We start from the raw sequence: 25,246 nt of genomic DNA, 5'->3' as shown, positions 1-25,246 counted from the left end.
CTGGCTAACGAGAGCAGCAGAAACCCTGCAGGATGGAAGGGGCAGTCTGGCAAGAGCATACAGAGGGAGAAGACAGCCTTGTTCTGCCATGCTGAGTGCCACATGGAGTTACCACTTGTTAGGGCTTCCTGACAAGCATTTAGAGGAGGGCTGGGAGGGGATTTAGTTAGCATGCAAGAGGCCTGGGATGCTCTCCTGTGTGTTATTCTGCACATCCAAAGTGAGAGAAGGTCCCTAAGGCACCTCTAGTGGCAAGGAGAGGAAGTAATACAGCCAGCTTCTACCGGGGTGGCAGTGGTCACATGAAAACATAGTTTTTACATCTTTGCCAAGACTTAAGAATCTCAGTCGGTGTCTGGAATGGAGAGGAGTCTAATATCACTAGCAGGCTTCATTGACATTGGACAGAAGATTCAAAAGAGAGAGAAAAAGAGAAATCTGAGAGTTTCAGATAATAGCACAAGTAATGTGATTTTAATTCAAGACAAGTTTACCCTAGGGAGTACAGATCTTTAAAAATGGTTCCAAAATTTCTCCCATGAACTTGTCCTTTAACATCAAATTACAAGAGAGCTGTGGATGTTTTTGCTTTAGAAATTACAACATGTGCTCTTTCATCCCTATCTTACTATCTGGGTTTCCATTATGATACCTCTTTGATCTAAGACATACCAAATTTGGTGCTGGAAAGAATTTTAGAGATAACCCAGTACAGCCATCTCATTCTGCAGATGTGAAAAGGGGAGATGTTAAGTTAGCTGCCCGAGGGCTCACTGTGTTATAGCAGGAGAGGCGGCTAATCAAATCCAGCTCCTCAGATTCCCAGGTCCATCATCTTTCACCTCAAAAGTCTGCCTCTAGTGGCACAAAGGAGTAGTTCTGAAAGGTATAATTTACCTTCAGGATTACTGTTCAAAATCAATGCAGATGGTAGAGAAATAATAAGAGTATCTTAAATGTTTACAGATCATCACAATTACAATACTTTCACATACAAAACCTCATTGGATTGCAACTCTGAGAGTCAAGCAGCACCACCATGATTAGGCCCATTTTACAAATATGGCGACTGAGTTCAAGAGATTATATGGTTTGCCTAAAATGATGCAGAAACTGTCAGTTCTAACTCTTAGTTTAACTTCACTTCCAGATCATCAGTCACAAGTCTTTGTATTTTCCACAAAAATTTAACAGCATAATTGACTACTTCACACCTGAACTTGATGTTTTATTCATCTCCACATGGATAAGCATAAGACCAACCATGTGTTTATTTTCCAATGTGTCTGCTAGGATTTTATTATGAGAATATGGTGTATTGAAATTAACACTCAGAAGCCACACTGACTCAAAGAAGTTCAATATTTTGTACTACTTTTCATTTTCTTAACTTGGGCTGGACATCTTTGGGGAAGCGTTTCAGTCTATGTAGACTCAGAGATACGATGGGAAGAGCATGGTCAGTGGCCCACAGAGGGTACTCCCAGCCCCTCTCCTCCTGCTTCACCCCAAAGGCTTCTGCCTATCTTCCACTCATTGCCCCCAACAAACACCCACAAAAGCACCCTCAGTTGGCCCTATGAACAGTAAAACAGGTTAGCTACACCAGGCAGGACTTGACACATGGCTTGCTCAGACTCTGGTGTCTCTTGCTTCTTCCCTTCAATATATACCACTTGGCCATATTAATTTCTGTCACAGGGCGGGGGGAGATTGGTCAGTTAAATCTAAATGGGCTTTTTCTATTTACTGATAGAATTTTGTAGCAAGAGCAACTTCCAGAGCTTATTTTCCACTCCATTGAATCCCATGTTACTGCAAATGAATATATTCCTCGGTCAGTGCAATGGCAAAACAGTTGTAAGTGCTTTATGCTTCATTTGGGTAAAGAGTTCAGGATATTACCAAATATAAAAGGAAGTTCAGGGCCATATTTCATTAGAAAGCTGTCTCCGCTGTTAATAAAACCTGATGTTGGTGGTAGATGTGTAAAAAACCAGAGCAGAAACTTGTGGCTCTGACTGGTATTTAATAAGGCAGTACAGTGGTTGCAAACAACACATGAGGAGCACGCCACATCTCCAGTCAAACCACTATCAATACTCCAGCCCAGGAATCAGGAAGAAACTGGATTGTAAATTGGATGTTTCAGAGATAATTGAAAATTCCACCCCAAGGGCAAGTTATGTTCTTCTTCAGGTGATAGCTTTTATTTATTTATTTTTAATATTCAAGAAAATTTAATCATAATAAGAAATGCCACATAAAAACAAAAGAAAACAAAAGACAAACTGATTTCAACCAAAAGCTCTAAATCCATTGTCATTGAATAATCCAGTCATTCTTTTTTTTTTATATATCTTTATTGGAGTATAATAGCTTTACAATGGTGTGTTAGTTTCTGCTTTATAACAAAGTGAATCAGCTATACATATACATATATTGCCATATCTCCTTCCTCTTGTGTCTCCCTCCCACCCTCCCTATCCCACCTAGCTAGGTGGTCACAAAGCACCGAGCTGATCTCCCTGTGCTATGCAGCTGCTTCCCACTAGCTATCTATTTTACATTTGGTAATATATATAAGTCCATGCCACTCTCTCACTTCGTCGCAGCTTACACTTCCCCCTCCCCGTGTCCTAAAGTCCATTCTTTACACCTGCGTCTTTATTCCTGTCCTGCCCCTAAGTTCTTCAGAACCACTTTTTTTTTAGATTCCATATATATGTGTTAGCATACAGTATTTGTTTTTCTTTTTTTATTAAAAAAAACAAATTTGTTTTTTTTACATGTATTTTTTTAAATTAAAATATTTTTTTACATCTTTATTGGAATATATTTGCTTTACAATGGTGTGTTAGTTTCTGATTTATAACAAAGTGGATCAGTTATACACATACATATGTTCCCATATCTCTTCCCTCTTGCGTCTCCATCCCTCCCACCCTCCCTATCCCACCCCTCCAGGTGGTCACAAACCACCAAGCTGATCTCCCTGTGCTATGCGGCTGCTTCCCACTAGCTATCTATTTTACATTTGGTAGTGTATATATGTCCATGCCACTCTCTCACGTTGTCACAGCTTACCCTTCCCCCTCCCCATATCCTCAAGTCCATTCTCTAGTAGGTCTGTGTCTTTATTCCTGTCTTACCCCTAGGTTCTTCATGACATTTTTTTTTCTTAGATTCCATATATATGTGTTAGCATACGGTACTTGTCTTTCTCTTTCTGACTTACTTCACTCTGTATGACAGACTCTAGGTCCATCCACCTCACTACAAGTAACTCAATTTCATTTCTTTTTATGGCTGAGTAATATTCCATTGTATATATGTGCCACATCTTCTTTATCCATTCATCCGATGATGGACACTTAGGTTGCTTCCATCTCCTGGCTATTGTAAATAGAGTTGCAATGAACATTTTGGTACATGTCTCTTTTTGAATTATGGTTTTCTCAGGGTATATGCCTAGTAGTGGGATTGCTGGGTCATATGGTAGTTCTATTTGTAGTTTTTAAGGAACCTCCACTATGTTCTCCATAGTGGCTGTACCAATTCACATTCCCACCAGCAGTGCAAGAGTGTTCCCTTTTTTCCACACCCTCTCCAGCATTTATTGTTTCTAGATTTTTTGATGATGGCCATTCTGACTGGTGTGAGATGATATCTCATTGTAGTTTTGATTTGCATTTCTCTAATGAGTAAAGATGTTGAGCATTCTTTCATGTGTTTCTTGGCAGTCTGTATATCTTCTGTGGAGAAATGTCTATTTAGGTCTTCTGCCCATTTTTGGATTGGGTTGTTTGTTTTTTTGTTATTGAGCTGCATGAGCTACTTGTAAATTTTGGAGATTAATCCTTTGTCAGTTGCTTCATTTGCAAATATTTTCTCCCCTTCTGAGGGTTGTCTTTTGGTCTTGTTTATGGTTTCCTTTGCTGTGCAAAAGGTTTTAAGTTTCATTAGGTCTCATTTGTTTATTTTTGTTTTTATTTCCATTTCTCTAGGAGGTGTGTCAAAAAGGATCTTGCTGTGATTTATGTCATGGAGTGTTCTGCCTATGTTTTCCTCTAAGAGTTTGATAGTTTCTGGCCTTACATTTAGATCTTTAATCCATTTTGAGCTTATTTTTGTGTATGGTATTAGGGAGTGATCTAATCTCATACTTTTACATGTCCCTGTCCAGTTTTCCCAGCACCACTTATTGAAGAGGCTGTCTTTTCTCCACTGTACATTCCTGCCTCCTTTATCAAAGATAAGGTGACCACATGTGCATGGGTTTATCTCTGGGCTTTCTATGCTGTTCCATTGATCCATATTTCTCTTTTTTTGCCAGTACCATACTGTCTTGATTACTGTAGCTTTGTAGTATAGTCTGAAGTCAGGGAGCCTGATTCCTCCAGCTCCGTTTTTCGTTCTCAAGATTGCTTTGGCTATTCGGGGTCTTTTGTGTTTCCATACAAATTGTGAAATTTTTTGTTCTAGTTGTGTGAAAAATGCCAGTGGTAGTTTGATAGGGATTGCATTGAATCTTTAGATTGCTTTGGGTAGTAGAGTCATTTTCACAATGTTGATTCTTCCAATCCAAGAACATGGTACATCTCTCCATCTATTTGTATCATCTTTAATTTCTTTCATCAGTGTCTTATAATTTTCTGCATATAGGTCTTTTGTCTCCTTAGGTAGGTTTATTCCTAAATATTTTATTCTTTTTTTTTGCAGTGGTAAATGGGAGTGTTTTCTTAATTTCTCTTCCAAATTTTTCATCATTAGTGTATAGGAATGCCAGAGACTTCTGTGCATTAATTTTGTATCCTGCTACTTTCCCCAATTCATTGATTAGCTCTAGTAGTTTTCTGGTAGCATCTTTAGGATTCTCTGTGTATAGTATCCTGTCATCTGCAAACAGTGACAGCTTTACTTCTTCTTTTCCAATTTGGATTCCTTTTATTTCCTTTTCTTCTCTGATTGCTGTGGCTAAAACTTCCAAAACTATGTTGAATAAGAGAGTGGTGAGAGTGGGCCACCTTGTCTTGTTCCTGATCTTAGTGGAAATGGTTTCAGTGTTTCACCATTGAGGACTATGTTGGCTGTGGGTTTGTCATATATGGCCTTTATTAAGTTGAGGAAAGTTCCCTCTGTGCCTACTTTGTGTAGGGTTTTTATCATAAATGGGTGTTGAATTTTGTTGAAAGTTTTCTCTGTATCTATTGAGATGATCATATGGTTTTTCTCCTTCAGTTTGTTAATACGGTGTATCACGTTGATTGATTTGCGTATATTGAAGAATCCTTGCATTCCTGGAATAAACCCCACTTGATCATGGTGTATGATCCTTTTAATGTGCTGCTGGATTCTTTTTGCTAGTACTTTGTTGAGGATTTTTGCATCTATGTTCATCAGTGATATTGGCCTGTAGTTTTCTTTCTTTGTGACATCCGTATCTGGTTTTGGTATCAGGGTGGTGGTGGCCTCGTAGAATGAGTTTGGGAGTGTTCCTCCCTCTGCTCTATTTTGGAAGACTTTGAGAAGGATAGGTGTTAGTTCTTCTCTAAATGTTTGATAGAATTTGCCTGTGAAGCCATCTGGTCCTGGGCTGTTGTTTGTTGGAAGATTTTTAATTACAGTTTCATTTTCAGTGCTTGTGATTGGTCTGTTCATATTTTCTATTTCTTCCTGATTCAGTCTTGGCAGGTTATGCATTTCTAAGAATTTGTCCATTTCTTCCAGGTTGTCCATTTTATTGGCATAGAGTTGCTTGTAGTAATCTCTCATGATCTTTTGTATTTGTGCAGTGTCAGTTGTTACTTCTCCTTTTTCATTTCTAATTCTATTGATTTGGGTCTTCTCCCATTTTTTCTTGATGAGTCTGGCTAATGGTTTATCAATTTTGTTTATCTTCTCAAAGAACCAGCTTTTAGCTTTATTGATCTTTGCTATCATTTCCTTCATTTCTTTTTTCATTTATTTCTGATCTGATCTTTATGATTTCTTTCTTTCTGGTAACTTTGGGTTTTTTTTTTTTGTTCTTCTTTCTCTAATTGCTTTAGGTGCAAGGTTAGGTTGTTCATTCGAGATGTTTCCTGTTTCTTAATGTAGGATTGTGTTGCTGTAAACTTCCCTCTTAGAACTTCTTTTGCTGTATCCCATAGGTTTTGGGACGTCGTGTCTCCATTGTCATTTGTTTCTAGGTATTTTTTAATTTTTTCTTTGATTTCTTCAGTGATCACTTCGTTATTAAGTAGTGTAGTGTTTAGCCTCCATGTATTTGTATTTTTTACAGATCTTTTCCTGTATATCTAGTCACATAGCATTGTGGTCGGAAAAGATACTTGATATAATTTCAATTTTCTTAAATTTACCAAGGCTTGATTTGGGACCCAAGATATGATCTATCCTGGAGAATGTTCCATGAGCACTTGAGAAAAATGTGTATTCTGTTGTTTTTGGATGGAATGTCCTAGAAATAGCAATTAAGTCCATCTTTTGTAATGTATCATTATAGCTTGCGTTATTTTCATTTTGGATGATCTGTCCATTGGTGTAAGTGGGGCGTTAAAGTCCCCTACTATGAATGTGTTACTGTCGATTTCCCCTTTTATGGCTGTTAGTATTTGCCTTATGTATTGAGGTGCTCCTATGTTGGGTGCATAAATATTTACAATTGTTATATCTTCTTCTTGGATGGATCCCTTGATCATTATGTAGTGTCCTTCTTTGTCTCTTATAATAGTCTTTATTTTAAAGTCTATTTTGTCTGATATGAGAATTGCTCCTCCAGCTTTCTTTTGGTTTCCATTTGCATGGAATATCGTTTTCCATCCCCTCACTTTCAGTCTATATGTGTCTGTAGGTCTGAAGTGGGTCTTTTGTAGACAACATGTGTACAGGTCTTGTTTTTGTATCCATTCAGCCAGTCTGTGTCTTTTGGTGGGAGCATTTAATCCATTTACATTTAAGGTAATTATTGATCTGTATGTTCCTATTCCCATTTTCTTAATTGTTTTGGGTTTATTATTGTAGGTCTTTTCCTTCTCTTGTGTTTCTTGCCTAGAGAAGTTCCTTTAGCAGTTGTTGTAAAGCTGGTTTGGTGGTGCTGAACTCTCTCAGCTTTTGCTTGTCTGTAAAGGTTTTAATTTCTCCATCAAATCTGAATGAGATCCTTGCTGGGTAGAGTAATCTTGCTTGCAGATTTTTCTCCTTCATTACTTTAAATATGTCCTGCCAGTCCCTTCTGGCTTGCAGAGTGTCTGCTGAAAGATCAGCTGTCAACCTTATGGGGATTCCCTTGTGTGTTATTTGTTGTTTATCCCTTGCTGCTTTTAATATGTTTTCTTTGTATTTAATTTTTGACAGTTTGATTAATATGTGTCTTGGCGTATTTCTCCTTGGATTTATCTTGTATGGGATTCTCTGTGCCTCCTGGACTTGATTAACTATTTCCTTTCCCATATTAGGGAAGTTTTCAACTATAATCTCTTCAAATATTTTCTCAGTCCCTTTCTTTTTCTCTTCTTCTTCTGGAACCCCTATAATTCGAATGTTGCTGCGTTTAATGTTGTCCCAGAGGTCTCTGAGACTGTCCTCAGTTCTTTTCATTCTTTTTTCTTTCTTCTGCTCTGTAGTAGTTATTTCCACTATTTTATCTTCCACGTCACTTATCCATTCTTCTGCCTCAGTTATTCTGCTATTGATCCCATCTAGAGTATTTTTAATTTCATTTATTGTGTTTCTAATCATTGCTTGATTCATCTTTAGTTCTTCTAGGTCCTTGTTAACTGTTTTTTGCATTTTGTCTATTCTATTTCCAAGATTTTGGATCATCTTTACTATCTTTATTCTGAATTCTTTTTCAGGTAGACTGCCTATTTCCTCTTCATTTGTTAGGTCTGGTGGGTTTTTATCTTGCTCCTTCTCCTGCTGTGTGTTTTTCTGTCTTCTCATTTTGCTTATCTTACTGTGTTTGGGGTCTTCTTTTTGCAGGCTGCAGGTTCATAGTTCCCGTTGTTTTTGGTGTCTGTCCCCAAGTGGCTAAGGTTGGTTCAGTGGGTTGTGTAGGCTTCCTGGTGGAGGGGACTAGTGCCTGTGTTCTGGTGGATGAGGCTGGATCTTGTCTTTCTGGTGGGCAGGTCCACGTTTGGTGGTGTGTTTTGGGGTGTCTGTGGACTTTTTATGATTTTAGGCAGCCTCTCTGCTAATGGGTGGGGTTGTGTTCCTGTCTTGCTAGTTGTTTGGCATAGGGTGTCCAGCACTGTAGCTTGCTGGTCGTTGGGTGACGCTGGGTGTTGGTGTTGAGATGGAGATTTCTGGGAGATTTTCGCCATTTGATATTACTTGGAGCTGGGAGGTCTCTTGTGGACCAGTGTCCTGAAGTTGGCTCTCCCACCTCAGAGACACAGCACTGACTCCTGGCTGCAGCACCAAGAGCCTTTGTTCCACACGGCTCAGAATAAAGGGGAGAAAAAATGGAAAGAAAGAAAGAGGATAAAATAAAGTAAAATAAAGTAAGATAAAGTAAAATAAAGTTATTAAAAGAAAATATAATTATTAAAAAAAATTTTTTTAAAGTAAAAAAAAAAAAAAAAGGACAGACAGAACCCTAGGACAAATGGTGAAAGCAAAGCTATACAGACAAAATCTCACACAGAAGCATACACATACACACTCACAAAAAGAGGAAAAGGGGAAAAAAATCATAAATCTTGCTCTCAAAGTCCACCTCCTCAATTTGGGATGATTCGTTGTCTGTTCAGGTATTCCACAGATGCAGGGTACATCAAGTTGATTGTGGAGCTTTAATCCGCTGCTCCTGAGGCTGCTGGGAGAAATTTCCCTTTCTCTTCTTTGTTCGCACAGCTCCCGGGGCTCAGCTTTGGATTGGGCCCCGCCTCTGCGTGTAGGTCGCAGGAGGGCGTCTGTTCTTCGCTCAGACAGGACGGGGTTAAAGGAGCCGCTGCTTTGGTGGCTCTGGCTCACTCAGGCTGGGGGAGGGAGGGGCACGGCGAGCGGGGTGACCCTGCGGCGGCAGAGGCCGGCATGACGTTGCACCAGCCTGAGGCACGCTGTGCGTTCTCCTGGGTAAGTTGTCCCTGGATCACGGGACCCCGGCAGTGGCGGGCTGCACAGGCTCCCTTGAGGGCAGGTGTGGATAGTGACCTGTGCTCGCACACTGGCTTCCTGGTGGCGGCGGCAGCAGCCTTAGTGTCTCAAGCCCGTCTCTGGGGTCCGAGCTGATAGCCGCGGCTCGCGCCCGTCTCTGGAGCTCCTTTAAGCAGTGCTCTTAATCCCCTCTCCTTGCACACCAGGAAACAAGAGGGAAGAAAACGTCTCTTGCCTCTTTGGCAGCTCCAGACTTTTCCCGGACTCCCTCCCGGCTAGCCGTGGCGCACTAACCCCTTCAGGCTGTGTTCATGCCACCATTCGTCTCCCTGTGATCCGACCGAAGCCCGAGCCTCAGCTCTCAGCCCCCACCCGCCCCAGCGGGTGAGCAGACAAGCCTCTCGGGCTGGTGAGTGCTGGTCGACACTGATTCTCTGTGCGGGAATCTCTCCGCTTTGCCCTCTGCATTCCTGTTGCTGCGCTCTCCTCCGCGGCTCCGAAGCTTCCCCCCTCCACCACCCGCAATCTCTGCCTGCGAGGGGGTTTCTAGTGTGTGGAAACCTTTCCTCCTTCACGGCTGCCTCCCACTGGTGCAGGTCCGGTCCCTATTCTTTTGTCTCTGTTTCTTCTTTTTTCTTTTGCCCTACCCAGGTACGTGAGGAGTTTCTTGCCTTTTGGGAGGTCTGAGGTCTTCTGCCAGCGTTCAGTAGGTGTTCTGTAGGAGTTGTTCCACATGTAGATGTATTTCTGATGTATCTGTGGGGAGGAAGGTGATCTCTGCATCTTACTCTTCTGCCATTCTCCCCCTCTGCTCGTTTTTCTCTCTCTGACGTACTTCACTCTGTATGACAGACTCTAGGTCCCTCCACCTCACTACAAATAACTCAGTTTCGTTTCTTTTTTGGCTGAGTAATGTTCCATTTATATATGTGCCACATCTTCTTTATCCATTCATCCATTGATGGACACTTAGGTTGCTTCCATGTCCTGGCTATTGTAAAGAGTGCTGCAGTGAACATTGTGGTACATGACTCTTTTTGAATTATGGTTTTCTCAGGGTATATGCCCAGTAGTGGGATTGCTGGGTCATATGGTAGTTCTATTTTTAGTTTTTTAAGGAACCTCCATACTATTCTCCATAGTGGCTGTATCAATTTACATTCCCATCAACAGTGCAGGAGGGTTCCCTTTTCTCCACGGCCTCTCCAGCATTTATTGTTTATGGATTTTTTGATGATGGCCATTCTGACTGGTGTGAGATGATATCTCATTGTAGTTTTGACTTGCACTTCTCTAATGATTACTGATGTTGAGCATCCTTTCATGTGTTTTGTTGGCAATCTGTATATCTTCTGTGGAGAAATGTCTATTTAGGTCTTCTGCCCATTTTTGGATTGAGTTGTTTGTTTTCTTGATATTGAGCAGCCTGAGCTGCTTGTAAATTTTGGAAATTAACCCTTTGTCAGTTGCTTCATTTGCAAATATTTTCTCCCATTCTGAGTGTTGTCTTTTTGTCTTGTTTGGGTTTTCCTTTGCTGTGCAAAGTCTTTTAAGTTTCATTAGGTCCCATTTGTTTACTTTTGTTTTTATTTCCATTAGTCTAGGAGGTGTGTCAAAAAGGATCTTGCTGTGATTTATGTCATAGAATGTTCTGCCCATATTTTCCTTTAAGAGTTTTATAGTGTCTGGTCTTCCATTTAGATCTTTAATCCATGTTGAGTTTATTTTTGTGTATGGTGTTAGGGAGTATTCTAATTTCATTCTTTTACATGTAGCTGTCCAGTTTTTCCAGCACCACTTATTGAAGAGGCTGTCTTTTCTCCATTGTATATTCTTGCCTCCTTTAACAAAAATAAGGTGACCGGGCTTTCCTGGTTGGCGCAGTGGTTGAGAGTCCGCCTGCCGATGCAGGGGACATGGGTTCGTGCCCCGGTCCAGGAAGATTCCACATGCCGTGGAGCGGCTGGGCCTGTGAGCCATTGCCGCTGAGCCTGCGTGTCCGGAGCCTGTGCTCTGCAACGGGAGAGGTCACAACAGTGAGAGACCCGTGTACTGCAAAAAAAAAAAAAAAAAAGCTGACCATATATGCATGGGTTTCTCTCTGGGCTTTCTCTCCTGTTTCATTGATCTATATTTTGGTTTTTGTGCCAGTACCATACTGTCTTGATTACTGTAGCTTTTATAGTCTGAAATCCAGGAGCCTGATTCCTCCAGCTCCATTTTTCTTTCTCAAGATTGCTTTCCCTCTTCAGGTTCTTTTGTGTTTCCATGCAAAGTGTGAAATTTTTTGTTCTATTTCTGTGAAAAATGCCATTGATAGTTTGATAGGGATTGCATTGAATCTGTAGATTGCTTTGGGTAGTATAGTCATTTTCACAATGTTGATTCTTCCCATCCAGGAACATGGTGTATCTCTCCATCTGTTTCTATCATCTTTAATTTCTTTCAGCAGTGTCTTACAGTTTTCTGCGTACAGGTCTTTTGTCTCCTTAGGTAGGTTTATTCCTAGGTATTTTATTCTTTTTGTTGCATTGGTAAATGGGAGTGTTTCCTTAATTTCTCTTCCAGATTTTTCATCATTAGTGTATAGGAATGCAAGAGATTTCTATGCATTAATTTTGTATCCTGCTACTTTCCCCAATTCATTGATTAGCTCTAGTAGTTTTCATGTAGCATATTTAGGATTCTCTATGTATAGTATCATGTCATCTGCAAACAGTGACAGCTTTACTTCTTTTCTGATTTGGACTTCTTTTGCTAAAACTCAAGGGACAATATCATGACAAACTATCTTACCAATGGAAGGATACAAATTTTCCCAAACATTGGTGTTAAATCTAAATCTTGATGAGATCTAGCTACAAGCTGCTTTTGATGTGAATTCTTCCAAACTACTACACTTTGAATCAAATTCACTAAATCCTGAAGCCCAGAAGATTCATATCTGGCTGGTTTTTCTCTGGTGAATTGTGACTCTGGGAGGAAATGGTATCAGAGAGTTAGCATGAGCAACTATGCTTGAACTCTAAGCAAAGACCAGGTAGAATATTCAGGGAAAAGGGAAGGAAATAATGTTTATCTGGTCCCTATTAAGATCCAGGCGTCTTAAGTTATCTCCTTCTTAAACAGCTGTATACAGTAGGTATTATTACACCCATTTTACACATGGGGAAAATAAGGGTCAGAGAGTTGAGAAAACTTGCTCAGAGCTAGGTTTTGCACCTGAGGTCACCATGTGGAGGGTTTGGACATGCTGAGAGTCATGGCAAGGGCTGAGATCCTAAATTGGAAGGGCTTGCTTGATGTTCAAGACAGCCCAGTTGGACAGCCCTTAACTTGAAGACTCTTTATCTCTGTGGGGGAGACCAAGATGTAAGAGAGAGCTTTCATGCCATTCATTAAATGTGACAGGACAGTAAAATGACTGTTTGATGTAGGCATCTGGAGAGTTGTCTTCTTTTCAAGTGAAGCCCAGAGTCACACCTTAGGAGCTGATAGTTTATACTCCCAGTCATCAACTATCTTATGTAATGAATCCAGTATTTTCCTGAAGAACTGCAATACGTTGAAAAGCCTAATGAGAAAAGGGCATTCATGTGAGTGTCATGAAGGAGACTTGTCATGAAAGAAGGATGGGGCTTGGACCATGATGGGAGTATGAGCATCAGCAGAGGAGCAGTGGGTACAGTGGTGGATGAATTCCTCCTCAGCAATGGTGAGCAAGATCAGGGAAGAGCCATAGACAAAAAAATACCAGGAACCATTTGAGTGCTTGACATTTAGACCTCCTTTCAATTAAGGGAGAGGAAAAAATCCTAAACTGACTGAATATTTATCCAAAAAACTTGAGGGGAAAAAAATGGTGGAAGTGACTGTTATCTTAAGTAGGTAAAATTCAAATTTCTCTCATTGGTAGAATTTGAGATTTATGAACTGAGGTAAATTCAGATATAAGGAAATTAAGTTGCATTTACTCGGTAGAGTCTGTAACCATGAAATTCACGCCACCTACATAATCATAGTGGGTTTTTTTTTGTTTGTTTGTTTTTTACTGTACTAGACTATGAGCTCCTTGGAAGAAAGACTTAGATTTGTTCATCTTTTGAAGAGTGGGCAGAGTATGGATTTTAGGAATAAGTCAGGCATTTGAGTTTTAGCTCTGTCCTGTATTTTCTGTATAAACTTTTGGAGTCTCTGTTTCCTCATCTGCAAACTGCAGAGCATGTAAGTTACCATGTATTAAAGAAGTTGTGAAAATTTAATTAAATAATGTGCAGAAGGTGCCTGGCACTCAGATGCTCAATTAATAGTTTTTTTTCCCTGTATCTCCTCTTTCCTCGGCACACAGCAAAGAACCAGAATACATACCAGACACTCAAGAAACATGTGGCTTTCCCCTGCTTGTAGCACCCTCCCCACTTGCATTGTCCAGCATGATCCTGGAAGAGCATCTCTTTTTTTTCTCCCCTAGTACATTTCAAGTGGATCTAAATTAGATTCACTATGTCCTCCCAGCAACTAAATGAAGTTGTTAATGTTAATATCCCCATGTTTCAGTTCCAGAAATTGAGGCACAGGATGGTTCAGTAACATCTTATAAGTCGCACAGCTCTTAAGATAACAGAAACGAGGCATTTCCAACTCTAGAGCCTATACCTCTAATTCCTTTCCTCTCCTGATTCCAGGTCCATCCAATTCCAAGCTCATACTCTTCCACACTACCACAGTCCTCCCTTTCACAAAACAGTTTTTCTTCTTATAAATTCCTCATTTGGTTTGAGACAGCTTTGTTGAAGTTAAAATTTAAACTCCGTGGGAAAGAATTTTGTGATTCTGAGCTCCACAGAGCACTTTGGCATGTAGGCACCCTTTTAAATTTCTGCTAAATCAGCCAGTAAGCTCTTAGTGAGACCCAATATTTGGTCTTGAGTTCTGAAGGCTGCTGGAACTCCAACTGAGGATCTTGAGCCATGAAGACAGATGGGACAATGAAATTAGCCTAATCAATGACATGCAGTTCTTTTAGATTTCTGTTTTCTCCATGGAGAGTGAAGCACCAGCTCAGGTGCTGTGCTGTGATAGTGCTTGGCAGGCCAATTCAAGGAGAAAGAAGCATCCAAAGACAATTCCCTTCTCAAACAAAAACTTCCTTGGATCTTCTCTCTTAGGAGATGACAATCAGCAATGTTTCCTTGTGTACCTTGAGTGTCAAAGTGAGGATCCCTCGTCCACTAAGGCAGCCATTACCAGCACATTGCAAGCTCTAAGAGAGCAGGGCCCATTCTCAGGTACCTCAAGTGCCTAGCATAGGGCTTAGCACACTGTAGTTCTCAATATTCATTGGATTAATAGATGAATTAAAATGGCAGCATCTAGTGACTTTGAGCAGAGTGGTCATCAGTGAAGTGATAAAACTTGGTGTGATTAACAACTGTTAAGTCTTTCTTTAAAAATTAAGAAAACTAGTCTATCATCTGAAACATTCCAAACAGTTATTACACTGAGAAGATAAAAAGCATGGCCATATCACCAATTAGTCTGTATCTATGAAAGGGTCAGAACTTACCCAATTCAAACCAGTCCAGAATTTGCCAGAGTTACTTTGCTGGTGATGAATGTCTAGGATGTGATGAATTGGTTCAGAGGTATCCTTCACTGCAGTGGTGGGGACTGGCTGGTCTTTGGCAGCCCTTGGGCTGACTCTAGTAGACATCCAATATAGGTGGGTTTTGGAGAGAAGGTGTAGCAAAGTGTTTAAGAGCTTTGGAGCTGGAATGAGACTGCCTAGATATGAAACGTAGACCTACTGCCTATTAGATATATGACTTTAAATAAGTTGTTTGTGCTTGAATTTCCCATTCACTGTCCATAAGATGGGAACAATAATATCACTAACCTCAGAAGGTTGAAATAAGGTTATTATGTTGAAATAATTAAATATATAAATATATATAAAGCATTAGAACAATGCCTGGCACATAGTAAGTGCTAAAAAATGTTACACCTACTATTAATCATAATTAGATTAAACTGTCTAATAACACAGTTGAAGCGGGAACAAACCATGAAAATTAATTTATTAGCCTGCATGAGAACTGTTCCACAAGTACAATGGAAAAATCATTGACTTAGAAATTACTTCCAGCTGTGCTATCTTGGACTCACTACCTTACCTCTGTAAGATCCAGTTTCTTATCTGTAAAACAGAGTGGTGGGCTTCCCTGGTGGCACAGTGGTTGAGAGTCTGCCTGCTGATGCAGGGGACACGGGTTCGTGCCCCGGTCCGGGAAGATCCCACATGCCACGGAGTGGCTGGGCCCGTGAGCCATGGCCGCTGAGCCTGCATGTCCGGAGCCTGTGCTCCGCAGTGGGAGAGCCCACAACAGTGAGAGGCCCGCATACCGCAAACAAACAAACAAACAAACAAACAAAAACAGAGTGGTAATATCTACCTCATGGAGTTGCTAAGAGGACTAAATAACATCCTGTACAGGAAACATTGTGCTTGATACACAGTGACCAATGGATGTCACTTGCCTTCCCCTGCCCAGCCCAATTGAGCCACTCTGCTCAAAGTCACTAGATGCTGCCATTTTAAGAAACTTCAGAGAGTCAATGACACCTCAACCCACTGACACAATGTACTATAAAATGGCTCAAGATGTGAATCAGACAGAATAGTTAAAATTTCAGATGCATAAAATATGGGAGCAAAATCCTCTGGATAAATAAGAGAAGACCAGAGTTAGGTGGAGATGAATCAAAGTGCAGAAGAATCTCCAGTCAATTTCTTCATCTATGCACCTGCATAAAAACTCTACTCCTGCCCTGTCCTCAAAGCTAAAAATGAGAGTAATTCTTAAGTAGGAGACGGAAATTTAATTTTCTGGTGACCTATTATGTGAATACAATAAATAAAATTTTTTATCTTTATTGTAACCATCTGATAAACATGAGGAATAGTATTTTTCAATAAATTCTCGAGTGACCTGAAGATTTAACTAAATTATGCTGGGAATGGGTCTAAAAACATTTTTCCCCCATAGAGAGCAGCTGCTTTTTGAAATTAAGGGCACTGACAAGCAGATGAAGTCTCTGCAATTAGCCTGAAATTAAAGAAGATTATCTAGCACCTAATAGGCAAGCTTTTCCTTTTAAGCCATTCCTATTCCTGGGTCAGGCCAAACAGGAGCTATAATGAAGGGATTCTTCTTCATGTCTGTTCTTGTAACACAGCTGGAACAAGAAATAGGCATTCTCTGCCACTAAGGGTTAATTCTCCTTGGTCCACAAAGACCTTGCTCTCTTTTCATTTTCCTTTTGCTCCCTCCCTCCCCTCATCTATCACCACTCCCTGCTCCACCAACCCAAGGCAATGCACTCAGATAACCGCATTCTAGAAAGACAACAAAGACCCGCTAGGGTTCTCAAAGACTGTCTTAATTCCAGGCAGCTTTGAGGTTGGAGTTAGTGAACCACAGTCTCACAAATACTCAGAAAGAAACTTTAGAAATATTGCTCCCAGTGAATATAGAACAAGCCAAAACCTGACACGTCTAAAAAACCAGCCATATCCTCTCTTCTAGCATCCACAAATCAGGTTGAATTGGACATAAAGAAGCACCATTCCTGTGTTTAAGTAACCAGATGACCTCGGACAAGCCACTTCACTTCTCTGGGTCTCCACTTTCTGATCCGTAATGAGAGGACGTTGGATTATTAGATTAGATGGATGATCATGGATTTATTTTCCTCAAACATACTATGATTCTAAAGATAGGCACATTGCTTCATATTTGTAGATTCAAAAATTCATATTTATTCACATAACTGGAGGATCCTAAGCCATTTTATTTTTTAGCAAAAACATGTCTCTACACTCCAATGTATCTAAGCATTAGGGATCACGTTCTTGGTGGCAGATAGGGTTAAATTTAGATTTTGTGTTCTTATACTGGGTGATGAGTAAGATTCTTTAAAAACAATGTGATACATTTGGAAACGGGTGGTTTGGAAGGATGGATGAAGGAGATATTCTTGGTGCAAATGTCCAGGAAGGAAGCTTATCATTGACAGTGGCAGGTGACCTATATTTACAATTTATTATTTACTACTGATGTTCATCCAACCTGTTGGAAGCAGGTGCATGCATTCCTATCCTAAGGAGCAGATCAAGGACAGTGATAAATAACATTGACTTATGTCACTGTCATCAGTTCTAACTAAAACATGAGCACTGGGTCAATTTAACAAGCACATCGACCAACACAGCACAATGTCTGCACAGAGGGACTTGGTGCGATTATGAAAGGATAGAAATTTTTCCTGAAGCTTTGCTGAGCTTTACAAGAGATGGTTTATGGGCAGAGGAGAGAGCTAGCTTTGCTGAATATACATGATACATGCTACATTGAATACAGGTTTCTTCTTACCACATTACCAATGTTGCCTACATAAGTTTGGGAAGATTGGAAGGTTCATTGAGTTAATATCAAGAATTATGAAAGTAGTTGAACCCAACAAGTAGACCATAAATATGGCCACAGCTATTCTGAAGTCTAGACTATATTGCTGCAGTGGTCCCTAGTGTGCTATTTGGCATTCCTTTTAATTTCCTTCCAGGTGTAATGAGATAACCAAGGTTTATAATACAGTAAATGTATAATTAAATGCAGATGATACAGTATTCCTGGCAGTACAATTCAAGATGCTGGGTTTATACTACAAAATTTCATGATCACTTTGAGCACAGATTTGTTGTCCAAGAAATAAAATCTCTAGTAAATGGGTCACTTAGAAAAGCCCTCGCTGTTAACATTGGTGTTGATTGGGAAATTTAACCATTTTCAAGCATCTTTTATTGATTAATTCACTTAATAAATATCCATTGGACACCTACTGTGTGTCAGTCACTGTGCTGGGCCCTGAGCATGGAACAATATATACCCACATGCACCTTACATTCTATCAGGGAGACAGACAGTAAACAAATATATTAATACACAGAAAAGTTATATATCAGGATAAGTTCTGTACAGAAGATAAGCAAGGAGATACGATAGGAATAATGGAGAAAGGCAGCGTTTCCAACCTGTGCTACCAAACCAAATTGGATGACTAAGGAAATTATCTAAGGAAACTGGTACAAGCCTTTTGGCTCCCTTATCTGAATCACTGAGAATACAGTACTGGTAGATGCCACAATGGCTGCCATGAGGGCTGGGGTAAGGCCTGAAATATAGTCAGCTTTCACAGAGAAGTAGCATGACACCCAGGGTTATGAATCAAAATACCTGGACTCAATTTTTTTTTTTGGCCACACCATGCAGCATGCAGGATCTTCGTTCCCCTACCAGGGATTGAACCCACGCCCCCTGAAGTGGAAGGGTGGAGGCTTAACCACTGGATTGCCAGGGAAGTCCCCCTGGACTCAATTCTTGGTTCTGCCATTTGTTAACTGTGATTTAGGGCAAGTCGACTGCTTCAATTATTGCTTTTCTCATACAAGGTGGATAACACCTGTTTTGCTTATTTCTATCATGGTGGAAGAGAGGAGCAAATTAACATGAAACTATAAAGTGGTATACAAATGTTAGTTTGCTATTATTAATCAACCCTAGGAATTTCACATCCTTTCTCACACCTTCCAGATGCCAGCCATGAAGACATTATCCTGTTCTTTTCCTTCTCTCTTTCTACATAAAATGCCGGGAATATAACTTTGCCTTCTGGGAAAGTGCACCCTCTGACATACAGTGTGTGCAAACTTCAATCTGCAAGTAAGAGAGGCGTCTTAAGTGCTGTGCACCTCAGGAGTTGGGAACATGTTTGCGAGTCAGTTGTTTTAGATCTTGGCGGTGCCTTCTTTTTAGTGATCAAGTTATATAAGGAAATAATCAGTAAACAGAAAGATTGCCTCATTATGCAAAGTGAAATACAATCTGCCTTAGAAAGGAGGATCATGCGGAGAAGCTTGCCGAACAGACTCTGCCTCCAATTAAGCTTCTATTACAGAGCTGTACTTTACTTGAAAATCCATTCTCCAGAATGGCTTAGATTTCAAGGGACATGGTCAACATGATAATAATAATGATATCATGCCGTTTTCTATACTTCCTTTTCCCAAGGAACTCAGAGTAGCATCCTGACATTGTCTTAGCTTTTATCTTCAAACCCAGTTGGGAGAATGAGGGGCAGAGATTCTTTTCTCTATGCGTCCAGACAGAACCGATGGGGGGGAAAACTCCTGTGGGGTTTGCCTGGGGAACTAGGTTAGGAATTGAGGCCAGGTTCCAGGTGCTTCCTCACCAGTCTTATTGGTTGGTATCTTTGAAGTACTGATGGGTATGTGGTGTTATTCCAGAAGTTATAAACAACAGAAAAGCTGGTTTGGTATTTGAGACAACAAAGATGTTAGTGGGAAAAAAAGCACCTGAATTAACATTGAACAAATACACAGACGAATCCTGGAGCATACAAGAGGCATCTCATAAATATTATTGCTGTGTCCTACCAACCATGGTCCAAAAGGCCAACAATATATCAATACCATGCTTCATGAAACTGAAGGTGACAGTCAAGACACACAATTATTTTTCCTTACCACCAAGGAAAAAAAATTCTGCAACTGAAACTTTGACACATTGCTTTCTTAACATTAATTGTAGGACATATATTGATTTTAGAGATGTTAAAATGTGGGGGAAATGTGTCTTAGATTAATTGATAAATTTGTTTTAAGCATACCCCTAGAAAGACACACAAGAGCTAGGGAAAAATCTCAGGAAACTGTGTAGGTAATTTGGTAACAAAATTTGAGGGTCTTCTCTATAAGGAAAAACAAGGACTCTTCAGAAAAAATAGGAACTTGAGGGTGGATATGAAAGACACCTGCAAAATCATGCAGGGTACATGTAAGGCACACAACACAAGGATCTACTCACCAAGTCCTAGAAACCCAGAATTAGTGGGAATTCCTATAAGCTTAAAGAAAGAAATTTCAGAAGCAAAAGGATGTGTTATTCCACATTTCAGGCAGTCCACATAAGGAACTCATTACTCCAAGAGATAGTGAAAACTAAAAAAAGATAATTTTGTTCAAAATGGTTTTAGGTAAATTCATGGATGATAGATCCATAATGGAGTCCATCCTCTATACACTTAAATACTCTTATTAAGTCATCACTTCAGCTTTTTCTTTCTGTGCTAAATAATAGTGCTTCCTCTAGCTCTCCCAAATAGTTCCCATTTTCCAGTCCTTCAATTTTACCTGTCTTCCTTTAAATCAGTGGTCCCTTTGAATGAGTTTTCCCCCTTTTAATGAGTCCTTGCAAACATCTTGGGAAGTTCAGGTATCCCAAATCACTATCAGAGTTTAAAGCTCATTGAAGGCAGAGGCATATCATCTTTATCTTCAAAACTTCACAGCACCCAGCACAGTGCCTGGGATAAATTCCCCTTGGATGGATAAGCAAATGAATGAGTGGTTGTGTGTAACTTCAGTTCTCTGGAACCCTTATTGAGACCTAGGTTGCCTAGGTGTCCCCATGCTCTGTGTGGATTGTTTATGTGTGACGGCAGATGTCTGGGGTGGGTGTTGTGGGGAGGGGAGGGAACATAGGTTTAAATGAAGAGGGATTTGAGTCTGCTGCCATATGCCCTGGATTCCCAAGTTTGGTTATAACTTCTACTACAGCCATCTTAAGGGGAGCTTAGGGAATATGGGAGCTCAACCTAAGCCTCATAGTCAGGTGTCTGTTCTTGCCATAGGACTCAAGTTAAAAGAACAGAGTAGATAGACAAGGGGTAGATTAGGTGTGAGAAAGGGTTAAAAACACTAGGAGATAATAGACTTAGAAGATTGGCTTCACTTCCTCTTCAAGTAGAGGGTGTCCCTTTTGTTCATGGGCATGGAGTGTTGATGGAAGTTCTCTTAATTAGAAAGACCATCAGTTACCCAAAGGTGACTTGGTGACCTGGACAAGAGTCTTCCAACAAGCCTGAACTGTATTCCAGTAGTACCCAGGTGTGGCCTGCTATAAAGCAGTGACATCATTTAGGACACACATAAAGAAAAAAATAGCTAACGCTTCTGTGAACTCAAGGATCATGTCCCTTTGGCCTCCTTATTCAGCAGTCTAGATTCCTGCTGATGGCAAAAAACTGAAGGAAAAATAATTATTCATGTATATACATGCATATGTGTATATTTATTTCTTCAAAGCAGTTTTGTAATATCCTTTTGAGACAAGTTCTAAAACCTCACCTTGACAACAAAAGCTCCTTTATGAACACAATTTGTCTTTTCCCCAGTGACCTGAGTTAGTACTCATCATTGTTTTCTTCATATACCATATTTATGGAAATGACATCATGTGAGAATGAAGTGCTTTATGGCTGGTAATCTCTGTCTTGTTACATAGGATTTATGAGACCAGAGAGGCAGCCCTCCTCACTGGCCTTGGAGCCTGAAGTGGATGTTTTATGCATTTTCCTTTCTTCCTTGTTAAGGAATTAATTCATTTTATCTCATGTTATCTATTGATTTTCCTTTCCTTCTGCCATATTTGCTAAACATTTTTTATAATAGATGAATACTGCTTATGCACATCTTTTGTGATGTGTACATGGGTCTGTGTGCATGTCTGTCCCTATGCACCTGTGTTGTATGTGTGCACACACTTGCCTGAGCACTTGCATGTCTGTGTATCTAAGTGGTTCGGATTACTTGGGGCCACACAAGGGACAAATACTAGTACCAGATTAAAAAAAATATCATTTCCTCTAAGCACCCATCCCTTTCATCCACTGTACACCTGAAGCAGGTTTACATTCTTCAGGAAGCACAGAGGGAGTGGCTACCTCCTTCTTTATACACTGGCCACATTTGTGAGTTTCCTAAACCTTCCCTCACACCGAGTACCATTTATCTTCACAGACATTTTGCCTCCACTATCACTCTTTGAACATCCTTGTTGCTGTCAGTTTCTGCATCTTTTATAGGGCAATGCCAGATCATTGGGTGTTCCTGAGCTTCTAGACATAAGGTTTGTCTTCTGTTAGGGCCAAAGATGGCTAGGGGTCAGTCTGGTAGACCAGAACAAGGAACTGTTGAAGACATTCATATTTATGGAATATCCTTCAAATATAGTGTGAAGAAAGAGGGAAGAGACAGAAAAAATATGGAGACCTGTTGAGTTCCAACCTCTAACTGCTTGCCTTGACAATCTTCATAGGGACAAAACCAAACTTCCTACAGTGTGCAAGAACTGTTTTACATTCTCAGAGAGCTTCCATATTTACTACTATACTAATATAAAATGGCATTTTTAGTCCTCAATTTCTGCATCTATATTTTCTTACCTACATCTTATAGATGAAGAAACTGAAGTGCAGAAAAGTTGAGTGGCTGGCCCAAGAGCAATAATGGAGAATAATGGCAGAGTGTGGATTCAATCCCAGTCAAATCCCAGTCAAAACGATAGCTAGGAGCATGGCATCCAGAATCCAATGTGCTCAGATGCCACAAGTGCTTTCTACTAACTTCCTCCCTAATGGGAGGTCTCTGAGTCTCAGTTACCTGGTAAGTGGAATCACTAATCAGAATAGTTTCCACCTCATATGAACTAAAGAAATAACTGAATGAGACAGTGAATGTAGCATCTTAAGCAGAGTGCCCAACCCATATTAAATTTACAGTAATAGTTATTGATATTTTATTCTTATATTTTATATTGTTATTCTCAAAGAGAACCTTTGAAAATTTCACATTATCCCAAGATATCAAATGTTCATTTTGATAAAGAACATAGAATTTGCAGATTACTCAGAAGAAATGGAAAGGTAATTTTTCTGTGATAAATAAGCTTAGCATAAGGTGCTTATGAGCTGAAAATGTTTAATAAAGAGGTAATAGGCAAAAATCACCAAATCAATTGTTACCTGGGGAAATAAAAAATTAAAGGAATATCTTTAATTACATCTGTAAGCTTCTAAATTCTAAAGGTTACTGGGGTCTAGCCTTCTTTGCATCCCTTAAAAATTAATCCTGTTAAAAAAAAATCCTGTTGTGTTCTACATTCCAGACAGTGATGGTTTGATCATTTTCCTCTGCTTTCATGAAATTTTCTACTCTGCTCTAATGCATGGAACATTTTTACTTTAAAATTTGGCATCACCCAGCTTCAGGGGAGGCCTGAGGAGGTTTCTAGAAAAATAAAGACCAAAATACTTATCCTTCAGATTTAGATCATGCTTCAGTTAGCTTTCACTGCACAATCAACCACCCCAAAAATCAGAGGCTTAGAAACATCAACATTTATCTAACTCATGATCCTCCTAGGTGGTTCTTTTAGCCTGGGCTGGGGTAGGTTCAGTGAATCTGAGCTATGATTGCCACATTATACTCAAATGAATGATCTATTACCCTGCCTCACCTCTCACAGAGCCTGAGGGATATAAATTGAAAGCTGGTAGATGTTTTTTGAGTTAATAAATTAATGAGTTAATGAATTAATGGATGAATAAGCGAAGTTATCTGCACTTGGCTCTTCGTGGACACTGTGTGGTATAAGGCTCTCTCTTGGAGAATTGCAAAGAATTTATTTTCCCCAGCAACTTCCCAATGGTCTTTATCTCCCAGGTTGATCCAGTATATTCTGTCTCCCACTTAGACACACGCCTAGACCTGCCCTCCCTGAGTGCTGTGCCAAGTAAATCACAAACTTCTCCCAATCATGACTTCTCCCAAGTATTCCCTTTAAAATTCCCATTCTTTCAATGCCGTGAGAAAAAAGTCTTCCCTGCTTGATGGGAGGAACCACTAGGTCACATAGCAAGGAAATGGATACTAAGAGGACACTGTGGCCATTTCTGTAATCCACCACAGGTCACAATTTATGGCTTCCAAAGTGCACCATGCCATCCCAGATCACCAGGTAGCATAGAAATGTTGCTGTGTAAAAGAGAGCAGACATCTCTTTCTGATACTCTTCTTTCTATTAAAAAAAATAATAAAGCTCTCCTGGATGTCAGCAATTCTCAACCTAAAATAGATGCCTCAGCCCCAAACAGCCTTTAAGCTCTTTAAAATGCATTCATCACAGACTGGAGAAGTGACAGACACACTCCGGAAAGGAAATCCCAAGTCCAAAAGAGTTATCTGTCACTTCTGACAGAGCATGGCATGATGCTGGGAGGGAGAGCATAAGTTGATGAGGATGACCCTATGGAGAAGTCTGTTCCAGGTCACTGCCCTCTGCTCTATGGGGGAAGCAGGGTGGTGAACCTGTGGCCTTGCAGAGAATGTGAGAAATTGGAGACCCTGTTCTTTGAAAGTCTGCTTTAAATGAGCTCAGTTTCTTAGAGTAAATAATGGACTGGGCATGATTGATGGTGAGAGTGGTCCTTTATTTAACTGACTGGAACTGGAGATAATGCTTGGTCACCCTCCCAGAACCTGAAAGTAGGTAGACCATCAACAGCTACCTATATACTAGGAAGGTTTTAATAGAAGGAGTCAAGTGACCAAGCTCAAATGATCTGTACTTTTCAGCTTCTGAGAGGCATTCTCAGAAGTATGTCACACATACACTTGTATATTCAGTCATAAAGGTCCATACTGTCAACTTTTGCAGACTCTGTTAGCTCTCCTCCCTTCTCTGCATCCCCATTGCTAGCCCACTGCCTTACTTACTGCCCTCATAGCTGCTGTTCACACTTCTGAGCTTCCTGCCTCCAGACCTAACTCTTTCCTATCAATTCAGCACTCTTTCTAAATTGTAGTTCTGACCATGTCACTGTCACCCTGTTTTCAGGTCCCACATAGCTCTCAGGATCAAGTTCAGATATTTTGGCTATGCCTTCCCCAGTTTCTCTCTACCCCCCCTCCACACTCACCTCTCTTCCTTCCACCCACCCTGCACCACACATTTTCAAAACAGTCATTTGAAACTACTTGTGATTCCTTAAAATACAACAGGCTGCTTCAGGCGTCCAAGTCTGTGCACATATTGTTCCCTCTTCCAGGAAAACACTCTCTCTGCCCCCACGTCATCTAAGACTAACTCATTCTTCTAAATTCAGCTCAGGCATCACCTCTTCCAAGAAATCTTTCTCGAGATTCCTATTCCGATATAGATACTCCTCC

This window comes from Mesoplodon mirus, assembly GCF_964341445.2.
Source record: "Mesoplodon mirus genome assembly, chromosome: 3".
Taxonomy (NCBI): domain Eukaryota; kingdom Metazoa; phylum Chordata; class Mammalia; order Artiodactyla; family Ziphiidae; genus Mesoplodon; species Mesoplodon mirus.
Note: the sequence above shows the minus strand (reverse complement) of the source record.